The following is a 24,205-nucleotide window of genomic DNA, read 5'->3' as shown; positions in this document are numbered from 1 at the left end:
GGAGTTTTTTCCTTTTAACTGTTTAGCTTTAGAAGTTCTTTGTATATTCTAGATACAACTTTCATAGGTGGTGTATGCTAAGTTCACAGATGAGTTCAGTTGCTTCTTTTAGATCCTTTTTCATTCCTGGATAATGTACACAGATAACTGTGTTGTCTGTTAATAGACACCTTTATCCCTCTTTTCCAATCTATGTGCTTTCTATTACAGTATTTTCTCCTTCCCTGCTGTACTGACAGGAATCTCCAGTACTATGTGGATGACAAGTGAGACAAAAGCCAAAATCTTTGTCTTCTTCCTCATCTTAAGAAAAATATTCTTGTCTTTTACCATGAAGTAAGATAGATGCTGGCTTAAACATTTTTCATAGGTGCCTTCTTTCAGAATGAAGCAGTTTCCTTCTATGCCTAGTTAGCTAAGAGTTTTTTAAGATTAAGATTGGGTATAGCCAAAAAATGTTCTTCCACATACCAATTAAGATAAAGATTGGGTTTTCTTTCAGCCTGTTGAAATGAATTACCTCAATTGACTTTTTTTTAATGCCAAAACTGCTTTCCTGGTATAAACTTCACTTGGCCATGGTGTATTGTACTTTTATATATTGCTGAGTTTCACTGGCTAAAAAAATTTAAAGAACTTTTATATTTGTCTTCCTGAAAGCTTTTAGTCTATAAATTTTTTTGTAATTTTTATCTGATTTTTTAAGAGCTCCACTACAGCCATTTATTTTAATAATGTTATTCAAGTTTTTGCCCTTCTGAGAGCATTCTAGGTACCAGATGGAAGGAGATAGACTAACATTATCTTTATCAATCATTTGCAAAAGCTATGCAGTAACCAGAAATCCTTCGCATAGTGGATGGATGGAAGAGACATCACAGAAGTGAATAAATAACTCTCATACTACTTAGGCCTTAAGTAAGTTAGATCTTGATCTGCTTCCAGCCAGGTGACTTCTCTAATTATGTACAAGTTTTTGGTTTTTCTATTGCTTTCTTGTTGCAATCCTCCAGATCTCATATAGTTTTCCAGATCTCTTTCATATAGAGTAAGTCAATATGAATAAAGGAATCAAAATGGAATTAATCTTATACCAATAAGAAGAGTCTTAGCTTAAGGTTTTGGTGCTATCTTAGACATTTTCACAGAACATATTTCTCTCAAAATAGGGATAAAGTAGAACTTTCCATTAGGAGAATGCAGAAGATAACATTCTTCTTTAAATATTAGTAAGCTTTCTTCTACTAGGCATCTTTTCTCAGGCACCAAGACTCCACCCATTCAATAAATGGGGAAGGGCAAAAAGAAGCGACTTCAAAAGTCACAAATATTCTTCAGTAACTAACTTTTTAGCAACTCTGGCATTGCAAGTCCCCCATTTTTCCCTCTCCTTTATGATGTATGTAGGAGTGAGTGGCTCCAGTAGTCATCTGGCCATTGCCTGACACTCTGGTAAAAGCCCTGTCACATGTCACATACAGCCCACAGTCATCACATAAGTCCCACAGTTATCACATATGTCTCATAGTCATCACATAAGTCCGAACAGTCATGGCTGTTGTGTTGCCCAAGGGCTTTCTCTTCCATAAAGACCAGTGTATCTCCTTTTCTGTCCAAGGAAGCCTCTAGTTTCTCTGCTACTTGTTTTGCATGGATTAAGTTGCATCTGCAATGGGAATCATAATGAAAAAGCTATTTCTATCTTCAAGATAAATCCACAAGCTCCAGTGGGTTCTGCCAGATGCCTGGTTGGAGTTATCACTGATGGCTGAAATATAGCTCTCTTGTGGGGAAGGCCCAGGGGTTCAAGGAACACAGATACCTCTGCTGGTTGTTGGTATACTCAGTAAACTGGGTGATGAAGCAGACACAGTCAGGGAAGTCACAACACTGACTGTTAGCAAAGTTCTCAAAGGCAACCCCAATCATAAGGTCACTGAGCCAGCCAAGAAGATCCAGTCATGAGGCATCTGGCTACCACAGCAGACTGTCCGCATGACTTAAGACCTCAGGGTCCATCTGGTGGTGACCAGGGCTGTCAGAGTCCTGGAAGCTGCGCTGAGCCTCTCCACCCCAGTCAGCCTGCAGGCACCACTGGATTGGCCAGCAAGCCCTTGAGCCGGTTTTGAATTAGGATAACTCTGGTCTCATGGTCCCTACTATTTTCTGAAAGAGTTTAAGTAGAATTGCGATTTCTTTCTCCAGTATCTGGTAGAACTCACTACTGAAGACAACTGGGCCAAGAGCTTTCTTTGTAGGAATGGTTTAAAATACATATTGAACTTTTATTCACACTGAGCTTCTTTTTTTTAATTTTTTTTTTATTTTGAGACAAGATCTCATTAAGTCATTAATTTGTCCAGGCTGTGCAATTGTCCTACCTCAGTCTCCCAGGGCACTGGAATTATAGGCTTGCAAAACCATGGCCAGATGACATATTTAATTTTTTAAACAGAAGTAGAGTATTCAATCTGCCTATTTCTTCCAGAGTACTAAATAGTACATCTTTTCAGAAACTTTTCCATTTTTTTTCAGCTTTAATTGAGTTTATTAGTACATTTTAGGGATACAGTACAGTTACATTCATTGTTGGGATCTTGTACCTACCTCTACATGATAAGTCTTGATTCTCATTTTTTCCCTTACCCCTGCCCTCCCTTCACCCCCTCCTCCCCTCCCCATCTACAAACACTTTATTTTCATCTTTTCATTCTCTCACATTTTTTTCTTTTCCCTTTTTACCCTTCCCCTACCCGTCCCACCTTCCCTACACCTTTAGCTCCTTTCTTCCCTTTTCCAAATGTCAGTAACTTTTCTGTTTTTTAAAAAATCACTGGAAATCTAAAAAACCAATCAGAGAAAGAAATAAAAGGCTCCCAAATTGGGAAAAAAAGATGTCAAGCTGTCATTGTCTGTAGACAACATGATCTTATCTACAGAAAATCCCAAGGACTCCACCAAAAGTACTATTAGAATTTATGAATGAATTCAGCAAAGTTGCAGAATACAAAATAAATACACAAAAATCAGTAGCATTAATTTCAGAAATTATCTGAAAAGCAAATTTTTTTAAAATTCCATTTATAATAGCTACAAAAATAAAATAATTTGGAATAAATGTAATTAAAAGGCAAAAGATATTTATAATTAAAACTATAAAATTCTGATAAAAAAATAAAAGAGGACACACACAAAAAATGGAAAGACAGCCTGTGTTCACAGGCTAAGTAAGTCAATGTTATAAAAATGTCCAGATTTTACAAAGCAAGCTATAGATTTAATACAATCTGTACCAGCGACTTTCTTCACAGAGCTATAAAAAAAGTCCTAAAATTCATATGGAACTACAGGAGAAGAAAAATAAACCTGAATAGTCAAAGTAATCTGGAACAAAAAGTAATAAGCAGGAGGCGTTACACTATTTGATTTCAAAATAAACTACACAGCTATAGCAATTGCAACAGGTGGTGTGGTATAAAAACAGATGCATAGACTAGTGGAACAGAATGATCTTCAACAAAAGTACTAAGAACAAGCATTAGGGAAAAAACAATCTCTATGAAAAACAGGGCTGGGGAAACCGGATATCCACCAGCAGAAAAATTAAACAAGATTCCTATTTTTCACCATATACAAAAAATCAACTCAAAGTGGATTAAAGCTGACATATGTAAGAATTGAAATTATAAAACTACTAGAAGAAAATATAAGGAAAAGCTTAAGGACATTGGAATGAGCAAGGGATATTTTTAGATTAAGTCTCTCAAAGCACAAGAAGCTACTTTAAAAATACACTAAAAAGATTTTATCAAACTAAAACACTTCTGTACACTAAAAAGGAACCAACAGATAGTCAATTTACAAAATGGGAGAAGTATCTATAAACACTATATCAGGATAGGGGTTAATATACAGAATGTATAAGGGAGTCAAACAACCCCTAAACAATATCATTGTTTAATTAAAAACTGGGCACTATAACTAAGTAGGCATTTTCAAAAGAAGATAAACAATGGCAACAAGTACATGAAAAAATACTAACCATCAAAGAAATCAAAATCAAAACTCCAAAGAGCTATCACCTCACTCTGGTTAGAATGGCTACCCTCAAAAAGACAAAAAAGCCAGGCGTGGTGGCACACACCAATAATCCCAGCACTTGGGAGGTTGAGGCAGGAGGATCAGTGTGCGTTCAAGACCAGCCTGGACTACATAGTGAGTTCCAGGTCAGTCTCAACTACATAGTGAATCCCTGTCTCAAAAAAACAAACAAACAAAAAGACAAAAGATAACAACTACTGTTGAGGATGTGCTAATAGGAGTATAAATTAGTACAGCTATCATGAAAAAGGAGGTTCCTCACAAAACTAAAAAAGTTACTATATGATCCAGCAATTTTGTTACTGGGTGTATATCCAAAGGAAATTAAATCAATATGTCAAAGAGACCTCTACACTCCCATGTTTATTGCAACAACATTCATAATAGTCAATACATGGAATTAACCTCATCATCAAATAAATGGATAAAGAAAATATTGTATGTACAACAACAGAATATTATTAAGGCATGAAAAATGATGGGATTCTGCTGTTTGTTACAAAATGGAGGAAACTAGATGATACTATATTAAATGACACTGGTCAGCTGCAGAAAGACAAATGTCACTCATATGTGGAATATAATAGTTGATCTCATAAAAGTTGAGAGTAAAAAAATGATCATCAGAGGATAGAGATAGTAAGGAAGAGGGAGAGATGGAAAAAAACGGCCAATGGATACTGTTACAGTTAGAAGTTCTGGAATTCATAAAGAAGGCTAAATTTGTGTCATTTGTATAAAGACGGATGCGCATTTAGACCAAAATGTTAAGTGAACCAAATCAGACACACAAGCTTAAATATCATATAGTTTCTCTTACCTAAAATACCCAAAGTATAAATAATTTAAAAGCAAAATAATATATAGATAATAGGAAACAGGGACTGTCTTAGTTACTTTTCTCATTGCCAAGACAAAATACTCAACACAACAAGTTAAAGGAGGAAAGGTTTATTCTGGCTCACAGTTTGTAGAGGTTTCAGCCCCATAACTGCCTGACTCCAAGGCAGGGTGGCGTGGCAGAGGGGAATCACAGAGGCGAAACAGTGCATGACATGCAGGCAAAAGACAGAAAACAGTGAGCAGCAAGCAGCAGCAGCAGCAGCAGCCTGCCTTCTTTCTGTCCCTTCATGGGCAGGGCTTCCATTATCCACCTCTTTATCCCAGCATCACACCCTTAATCCACATTCACACAGTCTAATCCAGCCACCTTCCAAACTCCCCACCTACGACTACATGAGGCTTTGGGGGGACATCTAGATTCAAGGGATAATAAGGGAGATCAATCTTTTGTAAATGGAAAGGGGAACTAAAGATGAAGGAATGGAGAGAGAAGGGGGAAATAGTAAAAGAATTAAGATGTGCTGTGTAAATGCACCAACCTCCCACCCTATGAATATAATCATTATGTACTACAAACATGTACTCATAAAAAATTTTTAAATAAAGCTTTGGCCTTCTTGACTACTGTGTATCTCAGAAAGCTAAAAGGATATTGAGTATTTTCACTACAAAGAAATAATAAATATTTGAGGGCATAGATATGTCTTCCCTGATTTAAACACTGCTTAATGTACATATATGTCACAACAGTTTAGTATATGGAACCCCATACATACATGACATTTTTATGGCTTTGTGTACAAATTAAAAATAAATTTAATACTGTAAAATTAAAACGAGCATTAGAGTCGGGTAACCTGGGTCCAAGGAGCAACTTGGCTCCTATCTGTGTGACCTTATATGTGCATTAATGTTTAAATCTACTTTATTTATAAAATAAGAATGTCAGAAATACATGCCTCTCCCGGGGATGTCGGGCAGTTTGGCTAAGAAAATGCACAGAAAGCATTTCCCATCACTCCTGCTCCAGAGTAATTACCCCATGGATATTAACACACATCTCCTCTTTATGTCCTTGTACACCAGAGCACAGGGGCCTCAGGGCCATCAGGTCAGTGGGACAACCTCACAGCTGTGCCCAGCCCACGCCACACATGAACTGCCTGTCCCAGCCAAAGAACGTTACATACAGTAACTGACAGGAAGACCAGGTCCCCAAAATGAATTATATTTGATGCCCCTAATGCTCTCTATCTAGTTTTCTTCCATCAAAACAAAAATATCACCTGTGTATAGATACTCTGACCTCCCCCCCTCAAAAGGGGGCTGAATGTTCATTATCTTTCTTCATTTTATAGTCAGTGGGACCATAAAATTCTGAAAGCATCCGTACTTTAAACCTCCATCCAAATTATCACAAGATAATGGCGCAGCACGCTACTCTGAGCTCTCCTCTATTTAATGTTCTGTTGACTTATGTTAAAGCACTTGTTTGCTCTTTTTTCAACCTCTAGGGAAAGATTTTCCATAAGTGTAACTGGTTAAATGAGCATAAAAAGTCAGTGAAGTTTTGTCTCATGAGCAGAAAAAGCTGGTATTTGTCCCATGTATTTAGGCACTGTTCGAGATATGCTATGGGGAAAACTACATTCATCTCATCTAAATGAAGACAGTTTTATTTTTCTCAACTACATATGTATGCAATGGTCCTCTCCCTTCCCTGTTCCCCAGAAATGAAAGAAGTGAAAACCTAAGGTATCCAACAGCAACTTTTCTCTTCTCTGAAAACACTGAATTCTGGACTAGCTGAATCGATGCGCTTCTCTTCACAGTTCATGGCCATGAAGACTAAGTTGTTAAGTCCGCATCACCGAACTTCACTTTATGCAGACAGCAATAAAATGTCATTTTCTCACAAACTTCAGTTTAACGGCTCAAATTTGTTATCCATCTCATCCTTAATTTAAAAGTTTCTCCCAACTTTTAGTTGGAAAAAATGTTCAAGCCTTTGGAGATGCTTCGAAAATAAGGCAGAAACATGCTCTCTTTCTGGAGTCACCAGGGGCTGGCATTTTGCCACACCTTCTTTAAACATACACAAATACAAATACATATGTTTGTGTGGGTGTGTAAGGCAAATACGTGTCATAGAATTAATATGCTATTATAGTTTAAACACTGTGTATATATTTATATTTGTTATAGTTATAAATATCATATAATGCATTTCATACCATTCATATGTAGCAAGAATCAAAACAACTGAGACAAATACCTCAAAAGACGAATTTCCTCTGAACAAAGACATTCTCTTATCTATGTATAATTACCCCTCTCAGAAAATTTAGCATAAATACAATGTAACTGTCTAATGTATAGTCTATTTTTTAATGTCCCTAAGTGACTTAATCTGTGCCTTTTATAAATGCTTCCCCGAATCAGGATACAATCTGGGATCACACGCGGTATATAGAGGTCATATCCTGTTAGTCTCCTTTAAACAAAAAACAGCTCCCCCAGCCTTTTTGGTCCTTTACGATTGGCTCTTCTTAAGAATACAACACAAGCCTTCACTTCTTGTTTGATTGGCTCCTCCTGATTCGATTCAGGTTCAGGACTGCGGCGTAGAGAGGGCAGGGAACGAGTCACTGCGTACACAGACAGCACTCTGTTCCTGTACCGGCGCTGTGTAAACGCGATCACTCACTCAGGTACATTTTCCCCTTACAATTAAACCCAAGTGGTGGCACTGAGAGCACTGTCTCCCACCAGTCTTTCTTCACTTACTGACTTTAGCATCTGTCATAGTTACTTTTCTCTTGCTGCAGAGACAAAATACCCGACACCCAAAGGTTTAAGGAGAAAGGTTTATTTAGCTCACAGTTTGTGGAGGTTTCAGTACATAATCTGCTGGCTCCAACGCAGAGTGGCACATGGCAGAGGGGTATCACAGAGGAGAAACAGTTTGTGGCGCCCACATGGTAGCAAAAGCAACAAGGGACCTTAACTACGTCTTTCTGGTCCTTTTCTCTTATCCAGACTACAGGGGTCAGGATGTGCCAAACCAATCAGTGCACTGGTCTAGTAATCACCCGCCCTTAACTCCAGCATCACACACTCTAGATCCAGCCACCTGTGAAAAAGCCACCTCTGACCACATGAGGCTGTGAGGGGACATCCTGACACAAGCCATGACAGCCTCCACTCATCCTTCTTGCCCGGAATCATTTAGTAATTGCTATGGTTGCTAGAAAACAGTCTCGGTCTCTTCCACCATCCTCCTATATTAATTAGTTGGCAGTCTTCAAATGCTTTTCGTGGAAGCAAAATACACCAGGACCCTCTGTACAAGAGGGTCAGGAGAAGAACGCAGGCACTCACTTCCGGGAGAGAAGGAACAGCACAGAGAAAGGCACGCCCAAGCCTGCAGTCAGTGTGAGAGCCTCAGAGCTCTGCCTTACTGAGTACAAAACTATGTTCGCCGTGGCCACTCTGGTTCAAAGGGATTCTTCCACTGTGTAAGCTGTGGCTGCTTACCAGGCTCTCTGGATCGAGATGATGACGGGATATTGGCAGAGGATCTAAAGGAGCTACATTTCCATACAATAACCTCTCACTTCCTCCCTGGTGTAGATGGAAGACCTCGGACAACATCAGGCCTAGGACATTGGATATGGCTGGAAAAACTGCAGGAGATAGTTTCTAAAATATGGTTGGTTCAGAAATTGTAGCAGTATAGCTCAAGCACCCTCAAAGTATACCCTTTCATTTCTTATTTCACACATAGGTGACAGAAGCCTGTGGTGTCAACACATCCATGAGGATGATCACAAATTTGAGCCCAACCTGGGTAATTTAGTGACCTAGCAAAACCCCCAAAATTTTAAAAATATATAGAGAAAAGGGCTAGGATTATATCTCAGCACAAAGTTCAATCCCTAGTACTGAGAAAGAAAAAAAAAAGGTAAAGGTATTTCTTTTATCTCTTTCTACCTTTGTTATGGAAAGATGTCCTGAGCCTTTTTATAACTTTATATACTTGGGCTAATTCGGAATCTGTCACCTTATCACCATGGTGATGCCAAACCCAGTGCTTCCCCTCCCACTGAGCTTCATCCTACCAAAACTTGGTGCAAAATCAAAAGAATATTATAGTGGAAATCAACAGAAGAACTCATAAGCATTCTGTCAATGGTACCGTTAGAAAACTGGTTCTATGCCAGGCTCTTGACTTCAGTATCCAAAATAGCAATGCCAACTCTGTTTTAATACTACTGGTGGAAGGTAGTCCTTGATACAGTTCGTTCCACTAATCGACAGTTAAACTAAGACAACCTGAAACCCATGGAGCAAAGAGTCAATGTGTTTCTGCAGGTAAACCCACCAACATATCAGAAAAATACCATGATGGAAAATGCAAATTTAATTATAGGCTTACTTTAAATTTTAAGCTTTCCCAAAATGTTGAAAGCAAAATTCTACTTATCAAATGTTAATATACTAGCTTGGCATAGTGGTGCACGCCTGTAATCTGAGCACTCTGTGAGACTGAGGCAGGAGGATTGCAAGTTTGAGCCAAGTTTGAGCCAAGTCTGCCCAATTTAGCAAGATACTGTGTCAAGATTTTAAAAAAAAAATGATAGAGAGGTGTCTCAGCATGAAAGCCTGGGTTTGATCTCCAGTAACATACCAATATTAAGCAACTCAACACATAATGTATATACAAAGAAACTCTTAGGCCAAAGAATGTGGGGATTTTACCCCATCTCACGCCTTATGACGGATCTCAGTAACATGGTCAAAGCTCTGTCTACCATCTGTGTCTTCCATCAAAGGGTCTCAAGAACATCATTTCATCTCCTTCGCTCCGCCACACCAGCTCTGCACATTTTGGGCTCCTTTGGTTAAAAGTCTCTTCTATACCTTTGATCTATGTCCAGTCCAGAATACAGTAGCCATGGCAACTGATAAAACACAAGGTAATGTACATGCACAGAAGTCAGCAATGACTGTGAGGCTGGGGGATTAGAACAATGGTGTTTTGGACAGAAATGGAATGGGAATTAATCTGTCTGGGGGACAGTTTGGGTTTGGAGATCTGAACTTGGAGGTAATGGGAAAATCCTTAGTGTCCGGGTACAAAATCTCAAAAGATACCATCAACAGAAACAGCAGTTGAAATCATGAAACAATTTCCTATCAAAAAAGAACTAAGAGGAAAAAAACAGTAACAAATTCATCCACTCATACCCCCCAAAGTATTTCTGCATTGTGTTGTCTTTATTTTCTCATTTTCCCCCAGTAAATGTCCTTGCATTTGTATTAAATTCTGTAGTATCAACAGTCAAGTCTTACATATCTTTTCCTAGGTTACTGGGGTTATAGAAGCTACTCAATGAAATCATTTGGACTGCTTCTAGTAACCATCCAAAAAGATCTATGAAATACCTATCAGTGGAACTTTATCAGTACTTAACACAGTGCCCTGAAAATGAAGACCACTAGCATGTGTCACTTATGGCACCTCTTTGAAGTGATGCCTTTATATTAAATTAATGCATTTGTTCACTGAAATCTGCTTTAAAAAAATTTACCATGTGCAATGCACTGACTATGCTTGGATGTGCCTCCCAGGAGATATCCAAAGTCCCCACTCCTGTAAAATCTTAACAGCATTTCTATCTTTTCAGGCAGAGACAGAGACAATTTTGTACTTTGTTTCATTTTAGGGTACTCTAATCTATTTGGGAATATGAGTACTTGTAATTTTATAATTTTCTTTCAATATTAACCATTATGGCTTGTGTCTAGATGTCCTTCAAAGCTTCATGTGCTCATAGGTGGAGCTTTTCAGAGGTGGCTGGATCTAAGGTGTGTGGTACTGATTAGCTCATTAATTGGTTTTTTTCAGTTCTGGGTATGGATAAGGGGAAGTCCCACCCTGGGTATGGGTGGCATCAACCAAGAGGCTTGCAGCCTGAATGGAATACAAAGGGACAGAAAAGAAGGCAGGCTTGCCGCTTGCTTCTTCCTGCCTGTTCTGCCATGGACAGTTTCTCTTCTGTCATTTCCCCTCTGCCGTGCCACCCTGCCTTGGAGCCAGCTAACTATGGACTGAAATCTCTACAAACTGTGAGTTGAAATAAACCTTTCCTTCTTTAACTTGTGGATGCCGAGTATATGGTCCCAGAAATAAGAAAAGTAACTAAGACACTGACGAACAGTCTCAACTACCTAAAACAAACCCACAGTAATATGGCTTGGACTGTGGCTACTTATTTCCCATCTATAGATAAAACTGCATATTCTCCAGCCAGGGATTTAGCACAGTGGTGCTGCACCTGCCTCACAAGCAAAGGTCCTGAGTTTGATCTCTGGTACCAAAAAAATTCACTGCATATTCTCAAAGTTTCATATCATCTATTTTACTCATACACTGAAGCTATTAGTAAAAGTTCCTTACATCTTTTGTGTCAAAAGACTCAGAGCCCAAGTCATCCTGGCTTTCCCATAAATCCTTTCTCCTTCGTCCCTCTTTTTGAACTTACCAATGCCACTACCCACCCTCTCTCCTCTCTCTATCCGAATTATCCAAATCCTTCCACTCTTTCATGCTGGCCTCTCCAATTCATCTAGCCTTTGGCCTCCTCCTCTGAATTCTATTGATTGTGTAATCTCCAATATATACACATGTATGGTGCCTGTGTGTCCAACCACTCTATGTAAATCTCCAATCAATTCAGCATTTATGTTTTCCTTATGTTACTCTATAAATATCCCATATGAGGTTTATTTTTCCCCTGTCTACTAGACTGTACCAGCTATTTGAGGGAACACCCATCTGCAGGTGATGTGTTCAGTAGCATCCTTCTATGCAACTCTGTGCAAATAAAAGGTAGACAAATCTGCAAATGACAGAAATGTCTCCTGGTTTTATAAAATTTCATATGATAGCCAATATACTTTGGCCATTTGATAAATGCTTCAGGCCACAACATTACTTACTACACCAGCATAAAGTTCATTCTACCAAACCCTTTCAAAGAAGGTCCTATTTTGATAAAGGAAGAAAGGCTTGGGAAGGTAAATCTTTCAGCACATTGATGTCACTGCTACTAATACTGTACTATCCTTTATAGTGTGCGGTACCATTACTAATGAAAGATTAGGGGGAAAAGTGACAAGTTACCAGTTAGTAATGCCGGAATAAAAAGAAGTTTAGGATCTAAGACAGTGAAGCCAATAACATCTTGTCCATCAAAGCTAATAACATCTTGTGTAACTAGACCCAGATCTTTCCCTTGTAGGGGTGGTAAGGTCACATAGGCAGTTTCTCCCTAAGCACTCAAAAGACCTAAGAGACACTAAGTCCATGTCAGGCTCCTTAGGATCGCATTCTAATCAGTTAAGCAGACCTGCCATCCAACCCCATCAGGCGGCAAAGTTTCAAATGGCATAGGGAATAGTTTGGAAAAGGGTAATAACAGTGGTCAGAAATAAACAGGATCCAAAATATTAAAAATGAAAACATTGCTCAGAACCAGGCACAGTGCAAAAAACCTGCAATCCCAGCTACTCAGCAGGTTGAGACAGGAGAGTCTCAAGTTCAAGACAAGCCTGGGCAATATGGCAAGAGCCCATCTCAGAATAAAAAGACAAAACACGGCACCCACAGAGCCCGATCAGTCTCCACCAATGCGCGGGGACAGACAGTGATGAGGCAAGGCAAGACAAAGACAGGCCAGAAAGGAAACTCAGCTCAGAAAACATACACAGGAAACAACACATACACAATACACGTGACACACACATGCATCTCTCCTACAATTCAGCCACACATATGCAACACGTACCCATCACAGCACAAGGCATAGGAGCAGCCTGGAGAGCAACCCCGACATCTCAGGCTCTCTAGAAGCATGCGTGCGTATGCACCCACAGACACACGCACAGCCACACACCAGCACTGCACACAGGCACTGGGATGGAGCCACACCCACACACCCACTTCCAAGGGGTCCCAACCCTTTGCCGTGAGCCCAGGAGCCCCTCTTTACATCACGACACTTGTACTAAAAGGATATTTCTTGTCTTCGGCAAGCATAAACTATTTTAAACTCCAAAGACACTCACTAGGGTGGGAAGAGAGGGAAAGTTGAGGAGGGGAAGTTACCAAACTGGGCTCTTTAATGCTTCCCTTGAAATCAACAACTCGCTTGCCTCTGCCTTTCTCCTGTAAAATAAAGTCTCATATACAGGTTGAAGAAACCGTCTGCAGGGTAAAAACTGCCTCTGCAGCGAAACAAAGGTGGATGTGCTGAACGCAAATGAATGGAGAGCGGATGGAAGAGTTCTGCTTCCTGGCCGTCAGAATGAGATTGGCGGGATTACGCCAAACCGGAAACAGAGTACGTGCTCTCCTCCCCAGGTGACCTGTCAGAGCGGCCTCTGAAGTCACATGTGCTCCACGGGACACAGACTGAAACCGACTCCTGTGCAAGTTTATCATGTATGGCTTGGCATGAGACGGTGTCCTTCCAACATTCCAAGAAGTCATTTCAGCTCCTTCTTGGCTACATTGAACTTTACACCCTGGAGCTGAAATCCGCGTCTCCCTCTGGTTACACCTTCTGGGCCCAGGGACAGCCTCCGGGACTTGGCCCAGCCTCCTGGACCTGGCCCAGGCTCTGCCAGCATGAATGGGCTCCAGTCCCCGGCTTGCAGAGACTGAGGCTACCTTTGGGCCACCAGGCAGCCTTGGCTGGCTTTACAGCCTTCTGGTCACCCCGATCAGCTCCCTGGGAGGCCTTGGGCCCTTCCGAAGTCTTCATTCTGCCTGCCCAGCCTACAGGATGAAGGACAGCTTTGCATTCTCCATGCCTGCTACACCACACTGAAGGGAAGAAAATTATCATATTTGGACAAATAATAATCTAGCCAGCTAGCTTCACTATCAGGGAATTCCCCAGTAAACCTCATTCTAGCTTTAAATACATCAATATTTGTATCATTTGTTTCTTTACCCACCTAGATACTGAGCTTGATGCAACGGGAGCTAAAAGATCAGAGAGAAAGAAACAAAAATATTTTCTATTATAAAATGCGTTAGTTCACTCACTGTGTGATTTTAAAGAGAAAATTATTATTCTGAAAAGATTTTTTTAAAAACCTATTTCTCCTTTTCAATCTGTAGTTCCAGATAACCAGATAGTTGATGATGGAAATTTTACCCATATAAATGAATCCTAACTAATAAATATGGAAACCGAAATAGTAACTTTTCAGCATAAGAGATTTAACTGTGCAATGTATTAGAATATGGGATCTTTTCCTAGGAAGGGAAGCTAGAACTAAAAGGAATCTTAAAGACCAAACAATGCAATTACATAAAAATGAAGAAACTTCCACCCAGAGTTAAAGGTTAAGACTCACAGAACAGTGTCAAAGACACCCATATGTGTTAAATGAATTAAAGGAGTCTCAATTAGCCAAAGTTAAGACAATCTGAATACTGCGAAGAATAACTGTAAATTAATCTACAAAATCCATGGGTTTATAATGAGCTGCTAAAATGTTCATATCAATGCTCCTGTAAAAATAAAGAATAACTCACTGACCACCAGTGGAGGCTGCTCAGGGCCCCAAATTATTAGTCTGAAAATAGATTTTTTTTAAAAAACCTATTTCTCCTTTTCAAACTGTATTTCCGGATAATCAAATAATTGACAATGGAAATTTTACCCATATAAATGAATCCCAACTAATAAATATGGAAACAGTGGAATTAGAAAAATTTCCATTTTCCAAATCTAGGGAAGATCATTAATTGTCACAAAAATATATTATGTGAGAAGTTGACGATGAAATGTACAAAAGGATCCAGGTGAACGCAGCCAAGGCTGACCTGGTCACAGATAGTTTTAACAGCCAATTTAAAAATCTATGCTACCCAAAGGGCCAAATAAGCATCAGAGGGATGAGTAAGAGGACCCCATCCTGTGACTGCACCAGGCCAGTGACACATCCCAAAGAACTCATGACTAAACAGAATCAGTGTATGGACTGTTTGTCATAAATACGTAGGAAAGTTTTTTGAAGTAACCAGATGAAAAACCTGTGCAGGAACAAGGTAAGAATTACATCCAACTTCTCCTCAGAAACTATAAGAATTACAAGCAACTTCTCTTCCAAAAACCACATAAGAGGGCAATAGAGTAAAATATTATTTTGACAAAAAAAAAAAAAATCTCAAATTCTATACCCTGCTAAATTGTTCTCCACAAGTAAAAAAGAAATAAAGTCTTCCTCAAAGAAAAACTGAGGGAATGGGTTACCATTACAACTGCCTTGCAAGAAATGTTAAAAGGAGTCCGCCTGAAGGAAAACAATAAAGGTAGGAAAGAGATCTACATAAAGGGAGTATACTGGAGGAGGAATACATAAAAGCAAAATAAAAGCTTTCATTTTGCTTACTCCTAATTGATCCAATGGATAATAATCTGTTCCAAGTAAAATAATAACAATGCATTAATTATGTTATGTATGATCTTATGCATGTGCATGTATTTCTACTTTATATATTATATATAAATTAAATGAATGAGAACACTGGTACAAGGGAGAGAAGAGAGGAGTTGGGACTATTTTGTGATTTTAATGTACTCATTGAAGGGATGTATTATATGAAAGTATACTTGGACTAGCAGTAAATGTCTATTTCAAAGTCTAGGGCAACTTTTTAAAAAAAGTATAAGTGATATGCTAAGAAAATACAGAAAGTGGAATCATAAAATGTCTAATTAAAACCACAAAAGGCAGGGGGATAATGGAAGACAAAAGTGAAGCAAAAGAACAAATAGAAACAATAATGAGGGCTGGGGATTTAGCTCAGTGGCAACACGCCTGCTTCACAAGTGCAAGGTCCTGAGTTCAATCCCTGGTACCAAAGAAAAAACAAGAAACATTAATGAAAATGGCAGGCACTTTCTACAAGAATCCCTTTTAAACATAAAGACACATATAAGTTAAAAGTAAATAGCACTAACCAAAAGAAAGCAGCAGTAATTTTAGTAGTTTCAGACCAGGGCAGACTTAAAAGCTAGGAAAGTTGTCAGGGTTAGGAAAGTCAATACGGGTGAATTCTTCCAGAATCTTTTCAGTCCTGAAGGTATGTGCACTTAATAACATAAATCAAAGTCCATTTAACAAAAATTGATAGAGTTACAACTGCAACAGATGAATCCACTATCATAGTTGAATATCTGAAATTACTTGTCTGAAAAGGACAGACTCAGAAGGCAATAAATTAACACCCTCAATCAGCTGACTATAATGGACTATTTCACTCAAGCACAGCAGAATACACTCTTCTCAATTACCAAGACAGACCATATTAAACACACCTTAACAAATTTAAAAGAATAGATATCATACAATGTCTGCTCTTATGCTATAATGGAATTAAACTAGAAATCAATAATATAAAGATAAATGGAAAATCCCAAAATATGCAGAGATTAAACAACACACATAAATTTTAAAAAGGTCAAAGAAGAAATCTCCAGATAAGTTATATTTTGAACTAAATAAAAACACAACTTAAAAAAAAAGTTGTGGGACATAATGAAAGCCATGCTTAGAGATGAATTTACAATACTGAATGCAAATATTAGAAAAGAAGAGAGACCTAAAATCAATTACTGAACTTTCTCCTTTAGAAAACTAGTAAAAAAAAAGAAGGGTCAAGTAAATACCAGGTAAGCAAAAGAAAAGAAATAACTAAAACAAGAACTGAAATAAGTGAAATTGAAAACAAGAAACTAAATGAAAAAAAATCAAGGAAACCAAAACTGGTCCTTTGAAAAGAACCCTACAAAAGGGCCGGGGATTTAGCTCAGCGGTTCGGTAGCCTGCCTTGCAAGCACAAGGACCCAAGTTCAATCCCCAGTACAAAACAAAAAAACAAAAAACAGAAAAGCAAAGAACCCTACAATCAATAAGCCTCTTGCTAGGCTAAAAAGGAAAAAGGATACAAATTATGAATATCAGAAATGAAGGGAGGCCATCACTACAGATGCAACAGACATTAAAAGGATAACAGCATGCTATGAACAATCCTATGCCCACTAATTTGATAGCCTTGATTAAACAGACCAATTCCTTGAAAGATACAATCTTGCAAAATAGGTACAAAAAGATCACTTTGACCTTTGTGCTGTTTCTTAAAAGCAGAAAATAGAATTCCAAAATAAAAGATCCTCCTTAGACATACTTGAAAGATGTGGTATCTTTCCCTTCTTCAAGGGTGAGAAATCAAAAGTGAGAGGATTCTGTACAGATTGCTGAAGTAAATACAACTTATCTTTTAAACCTTTTAGTCGCTTCTTCACAAGTACTCATTGTTCAATCCGGCATGAAAGGCAGAATGGATTATCACTTCTTTGGATCTTCATTTCCTTGTAAGGGTTCCTGTGCCATATAAAACTTGTAAATAAAATATGCATGCTTTTCTCCTGTTAATCTATGTCACTTTATTCATAGTCTCAGCTTGCACCCTAAGAGAATAGAGTTTTTGCAGTCCCACACAATCTGAATCTATTAAAGAAGGTGAATCAATCATTAGTAACTTTCCAAAACAGAAATCACAAGACTAAATGTGTTCACTGATAAATGCTACCAAACATTTAAAAAGGAGATGACTTCACTGTCTATAATCTCTTTCAGAGTGTAAAAGCTGAAGGAGTACCTTGCACCTCTTTCTACAAGGCCAGCACCCTCCTAATACCACAACCAAGACAGCATGTACCCTCTACTACTGGGTCTCAGCGGACTTGTACTGTTCTCACTACGTGTGAGCACTTTCTCTGTAAGAATAAATACATAAATACAAAGTAAAACCAAACCACAGCACACCCAGAGAAAAGCATAGCACAAAGTGTGGAGAGAGACAACAGCCCGCAATGCTACTTTGCCATACGTGTGGAGCCTGTGGTGTATGTGACACATGATGACACAGAACACTGACCTCAAGATTCAAATGGAAGCTGGAAGCTGTGACGTGCACCTACAATCCCAGCACTCGGGAGGCTGAGGCAGGAGGATTGCCACGCATTCAGGGTCAGCCTAGGCTGTTACACAGTAAGTTCAAGGCTAGCTTAAACTACATAGACAGAACCTATTTCAAAAAACAAAACCAGTGCCCAGGATTTAGCTCAGTGGTTCAGGCACCTGCCTTACAAGCGCAAGAATCAGAGTTCAATCCCTGGTACCAAAAACACAAACAAACAAACAAGGAAAGATTCAAAGGGAAACACTACCTTTTTCTTCCTCACAAAACTAGCCATTTCTTCCAGCCAGAAAGTTTGAGAAAAGCTTACTAAGCAAGGAGCTGGGTCCCAATCCCCTTGGTACACCTGTCCCAAAAATGAAGGTGGTAAGATTTCCTGCTGTCGTATATTTGGAATGATCAAAGGCAGCCACCTCCTGTTTTTTCTAGAAGGGAAGATACAGCCTTACTTTTCAACTATTTGACATATATTTTTAAATATTTTTTTTTAAATAATCCCTATGCATCTCACCTTTTTAAAGTCTACAACTGTGAGTTTGGTGTTTTTCCCCATGAGTTTTAGTACATTTTCAAGGTTGTACAGCCACAATCCCCGTAGAAGGACCCTTTTCACCACTATCAGGCACTCTTCATTCTCTGCTTTCTCTGAGGGCTCCTGGCAGCCCCTCGTCTGTGCTCTGTCTCTATGGATTTGCCTGTGCTTGACGCTTCCTATCAGTGAAACCATACGCTACAGGGGCCCGCAACATCTGGTTTACTTGGCTTAATGTTTTCACTATTCATCCTCTTGTAGCATGAATCAGTGCTTCACTCCTCTTTAGGAATGAATAATGTTCAGAAACACCATCTTCAGTGAATCGTTTCCACTTTTACTGCAGCTATTGTGTGCAATGCTGCTAAGAGCACTCACGTACAAGTCTTTGCATGGACACATTTCCCATTTTGCATGGACATGTCTTCCGTTTTCCTGAGAATACACCAAAGAGCAGACCTGCTCGGTCATATGATAATTCTGTGCTGCATTCATTTTTGAGGAACTACCATTTCATGTTTCAAAGCAACAACATTTTACATTCCTACCAGCAATACTCAAGGGTTCCAGTTTCCCCACATTCTCACCAACACTTGTTATTACCCATCTTTTTATTGTATCCCAGGAATAAGGTGGTACCTCACTGTGGTTTTGATTTGCATTCTGGCTAATGATGCATTTTTTCATGTGAGCATCACATAACCAACTTCTTCTAGGAACTATCCAAATCTTTTGCCTGTCTTCAACTGGGTTTTTGTCCTTGAATTGCCCACCACCACCCTGTACTGGGGATTGAACTCAGGACCTTGCGATTGTGATGCAAGAATGGCACCAGTGAGCTAAAAGATAAATCCCCAGCCCTGTCCTTTTTTTTTTTTTTTTTTTGTACCATAGATCAAACTCAGATCCTTGCCCTTCAGAGGTAGGCAGTGGAACCACTGAGTTAAATCCCAGGCCCTGTCCTTTAATTCTGAAGCAGTCCTTTATCTATTTGGAAAGCAAATCCTTCATCAAAAATACAACTAAAAAAAATTTTTTTTGCATTCTATACGTAGCATTTTCAGTCTCTTGAGAATGTTCTTTGAAGGATAGGTGCTTTAAAATTTGAAGTCCATTTTTTTTTGTTTTCTTGTGCTTTTTGCGTCATACGTGGCCACTGCCTAAGCCAAAGTCACAGTAACTTATGCCTTTGTTATTTTCTAAGGGATATATGATTTTTAACTCTTACATTTAAATATTTGATCTATTTTGAGCTAATTTTTATTTGCTATGAGGTAGGGTTTTAACTTCATTCCTTAGCCAGCTTTCTTTTTGTGATACTTTCAATTTGTTTTTGTAGAGCTGCAACCCTCAGAAAAGCAGGTATTTAACAAAATGAAATTACTGGTTAAATCCTAGAAGGGAGAAAATACTATGTCCTAGGAGGCTAGGCTCAGTGGAGGGACGCATGCTATAGATGAGAAGTAACTGTTACAAATTTTCCATGGCCCCCAGTGAATGGAGAGCAATACACAGGTGGCAATGAAGAACGTACATTTCAAAGACAATATTTTTACCACGTTCACATTACTTTTGCAATTTTTCAAGCCACGTGACTTAGAGTCAAATTGTTCTCTCTGTGCATCAGATCCTCATCATAAAATGAGGGGGACAAACTAGAACATCTTCACAGATTTCTAAGGTGCCTGTGAGTTAACACAAGCAAGACACTGGAGAATTCAGAACCGTTCAGGGCATGCTGTGAACACTCACTGTTCGCAGTTATTTTTTTTTTTCTGTGCATCAGATCCTCATCATAAAATGAGGGGGACAAACTAGAACATCTTCACAGATTTCTAAGGTGCCTGTGAGTTAACACAAGCAAGACACTGGAGAATTCAGAACCGTTCAGGGCATGCTGTGAACACTCAGTGTTCGCGGTTATCAGTAAAAGTGGCACCATATTAATGGTAGGGAGACAAAGTATGTTTCCAAAGAAACATACATCTCAAAATAATAGCAGCATGGAGTCGGTTGGGATGAATGATATGGTTTCTATGACAACATCTCTGATTCTCAAGGAAGTTTCCTTGAGTTCAGAGCCTGAGGGCTCCCGACTGAGGACAGCTTGATGGTCATGGTCACCTCTGTTCCGTATGCAGGTCACTTTCTCAGTCTGTTTGCTTGTTTGTTTGGTACTGGGGATCAAACTCAGGACCTTGCGCTTGCGAGACAGGTGGCGTCGGTATCACTGAGCTAAATCCCCAGCCCTTTCTGAGTTTTGTTTTGCTTTTTTTTTTCACATACTCTCAAGATGTTTCTGTCTTCATAATAAAACAGGATCGTGTAGCCCTGTCTCCTCTTGCCTTCTTCCCGTTCAAAATGTGCATCTCTGACTAGCTAGTGTTCCCTCAGATCTGCAGCTAGATTCAACACGCCCAACCTCAGTATATTCCTGTTAGGAGTTTCAGCCTTTTCCCAGAAAGTCGGCTTGGCCTGCCTGCCAGAGCCACTCTGCTTCCTGCCATGATGCCACTTTCCCTGGGCCCAGAGAACCTTGCCTGCTGTGTCATTGTCACTGTGTAGGACAGCGCGACTCGATTCTGGCAGGAAGACCGGTGGGTTTTAGAAACAGTCACCATTTTGAGAGGGGAGCTGAGGACAAGGATAGAAGCTCAGTTTCTGTTTTATCTTTCACAGTCCTGGACATTTCCCTACCACAAATCCAGGCGCCAGGTTTTTCACGCCACAGCAACAACAACAAAAAATATTAGACTTAATCAAGAGGTGCCCTATTCTCTAGATTCTTTCTCTATAGTGTTTTCATTTCCAAGGCATTTAGCAACAGTGCTAAAAATGCTTCTAAATGCTACAGTTGGAGGGGGCAGAATTAATTGTCTTATTTTTTTCCCCCACAATTTCCTGCACATTCCTGAAGTTTTAGAAAACTAAAATCATGTACAGATGACTGCTAAATTCTGACAAACACCAGGATTTTCGGTTCTGCTTTCACCTGGAAGGTACAACACCCTTAATTCCACTGTTGCTATGGCTTAAAACAGTCTTCAAAATTCCCTTTAAACACGCCAGTCAGGGCTGGGGCTGTAGCTTAGTGGTAGAGCACTTGCCTTGCATGTGTGAGGCCCTGGGCTCCATTCCAGCACCAAACAATAAATAATAAATAAATAAATCTTTCAGACCCTGTTTGCTCTCTGTGTCTGCTCACACCACCCACATTTGAGTGTTTTATGCCTTGGACAAAACTGTGACGATTTCCCTTGGTCATTCACCAGGGCCACCCTCAACTGAGGGCCACCCTGTCCAGTCCCAGCACTCACTCACTTCCTCCCTGCACACCTCGTGTGAGTCACTGTGGTACAGACAGAGCTCTGTCTGTGATGCCCTGGCCTCCCCCCAGAGCCCAAACTGAGAGCAAAACAGCCTGAGCTCCACCCTAAGGATCTGCTTCCCCTAAGCAAACACACTTTGCTTTTCCGCACCAGAATCAGGAAGAATATACTAGGGTCTCCCAGAAAGCCACAGGGTGTGGCAAGGCTCTTCCCACTGCCTTGTCCCTGGCCTTCCCTGTCCTTATCCTCCTGAGATGCTAAGGATGAATCTTGCTGCACCACTGTCCAGCAAATGGGAGGCAGAAGACTCACCTCTCAGGCCAGGGGAGGCTCCCTGCGTTCAGGAAATGAGCCAAAGAAACCAAACACCTAAGAGTCCCTTCCCCCCGACCCCTGAGAAACGAGAACAGCCCAAGAGCCACAGCCAACACCTCGTGGAGCCACCGCTGTGGCCTGAGACATCATGGCCCGGCCCTCCCACAGTGAGAAGCCAGTGGTGGCCTCCACAATGAAGGCTTCTGTGCAGCGAGGGCAGCCGCCATCCTGGCCTGCCAGGACTCTCCCAGTTCCAGGTGTAAATATACTGTGTCTTCAGTGGCCACCCTTCCGCCACCGGCTCTTCTACGGGCCTGCTCTTCCTCTGTCATCTTCCAAACCTGGCCAAGACACAAGAGAAGGCCAGAAACGAGCAAAGAGGTAAGGAAGGTTAGGGCAGCTTTTCCCTGAGGCAGAACTTTGTTGGCCTAAAAGAGCTTAGATGGTTAGATTAAAGAGAGCCTTTCAAAGAGAAGAATCCCTTCTCTTCTTCAAGCAGCACCACTACTCAAACAGGGCCTCCGCACCCGTGTAGAAGCCACTGGTCATCTATTCCAGGCTGGGTGGTAGCCTTGCCCAAAATGGCCCATTGGCAGATTCCCACACAAAGGTTTTTTTAAATTTGGTGCTCAAACCACCCACATTAGAATTGCCTGGTGAGACTAATGAAACCCAAGTTCCCGGGACTTGCCCATACCTGCTAGATCAGAGTCTTTGGTAGTCGAGTTTAAAATTCTTCGTATTTTCAAGAAAGCAAAAAATACATCTGGTAAATACCGAATCCCAAGGACTGATGTCTTGACTATTTCTTATTCCAAACCTTCACCCTCAGCACAAGTCAGAGCTCAAGGAAGACTCTGGTATCAGCAGTCCTTGGGTTCAGCAAAGCAGAAGAGAAGTGAGATTCTCTTCCCAGCCTCCCCTCCTCCTCCTGGATAACATTCACCAAGATCCACCCCACTCTGAAGGATCTCTGGGTCCCAGATCACCTGCAAGTGCTCCTTCCCCAACCATCAAATCTTTCTTTCACACAGCTGTTAGGAAAACAATCTGGATAAATTCATTCACACCTAGCGCAAAATGGCTGACAGGACTTGATAGTCTTCTAGATAAGGAAGAATCAGTTATTTATCCAGTGAATCACAGACTGGTGGAATTAAGGGACATCCAGGAAAAAATGGCTTGAGAGTTTATAGGTACTTAATAAGTAGTTATTTTTAAGCCTAATATCATTCATAGACATCAATGGAAAAATCTTTAGGGATACAACAGCCAAAAAGAAATCCATTAATGTATAAGACGGATCATGACCTTGTGGGTTTTATTCTGCTAATGCAAGCTTGATTTGTTATTTGAAAAGAAATAAATATAACTTACCATACTAGCAAATTAAATGTAGAAAAAGTAACAGCTGATGAGGTAAAAGAGATTGAATAAATCATGTCATAAGCTAAAAAAGGTATCATTATTATTAGCATTATTATAGTATATAGGTAATAATTATTCACTCAAACAACTTCGCTGTTTTCAATTATAATAAACATCTGTGTGTGTTCTTCCTCTCCATGGCCCATTGTTCAGACAACCCTGATGTTTGTTTACAATTCTGCACAACTAGGGAAGACAGGGGTCTTGACCAACCTGGATTTGCTCTGGACAAGTAGACATTTGTAGAGCTAATCCAGTTCGCACTTGCTGGTGTCTAAGGACCACAGGGCTGACACCACTAATATTCCCCTTGGGTGTTCAGCCTTTGAAATCCATTCAACATCACACTCACTGAGCCTCCTTCCTCCTTGCCCACTTCCTACAGGCGACACCACCTAAGCAAAAATGGAAACAGAAGTGGAAAGGAGCCGAGCACGGCGGGGATGATGGATGTTATAATTTCCGGTTTGGGATTCTTTGGTTGGGTCATTGGTGGTAGATCCACAGTCTCTGCACAGAGCTACATCCCCACCCCTCTTTATTTTTCATTTTGAGACAGGGCCTCACTAAGTTTCTTGAGCGAGACTTGAG

The 24,205-nt window shown here is 40.1% G+C and overlaps 1 protein-coding gene and 1 pseudogene across 2 annotated transcripts in view; both read right to left on the bottom strand.

The window, feature by feature from the left end:
* Nebl (nebulette) overlaps positions 1-24,205 on the bottom strand; it is a 338,403-nt gene that overhangs the window by 285,108 nt on the left and 29,090 nt on the right. The gene's annotated exons all lie outside the window — the stretch shown is intronic.
* LOC117284496 lies at positions 1,380-2,019 on the bottom strand (annotated as a pseudogene).

The sequence above is a fragment of the Fukomys damarensis genome, unplaced genomic scaffold (assembly GCF_012274545.1).
Source record: "Fukomys damarensis isolate Sample0158 unplaced genomic scaffold, DMR_v1.0_HiC HiC_scaffold_37, whole genome shotgun sequence".
NCBI lineage: Eukaryota > Metazoa > Chordata > Mammalia > Rodentia > Bathyergidae > Fukomys > Fukomys damarensis.
This window is presented reverse-complemented; position numbering and strand designations above follow the sequence as displayed.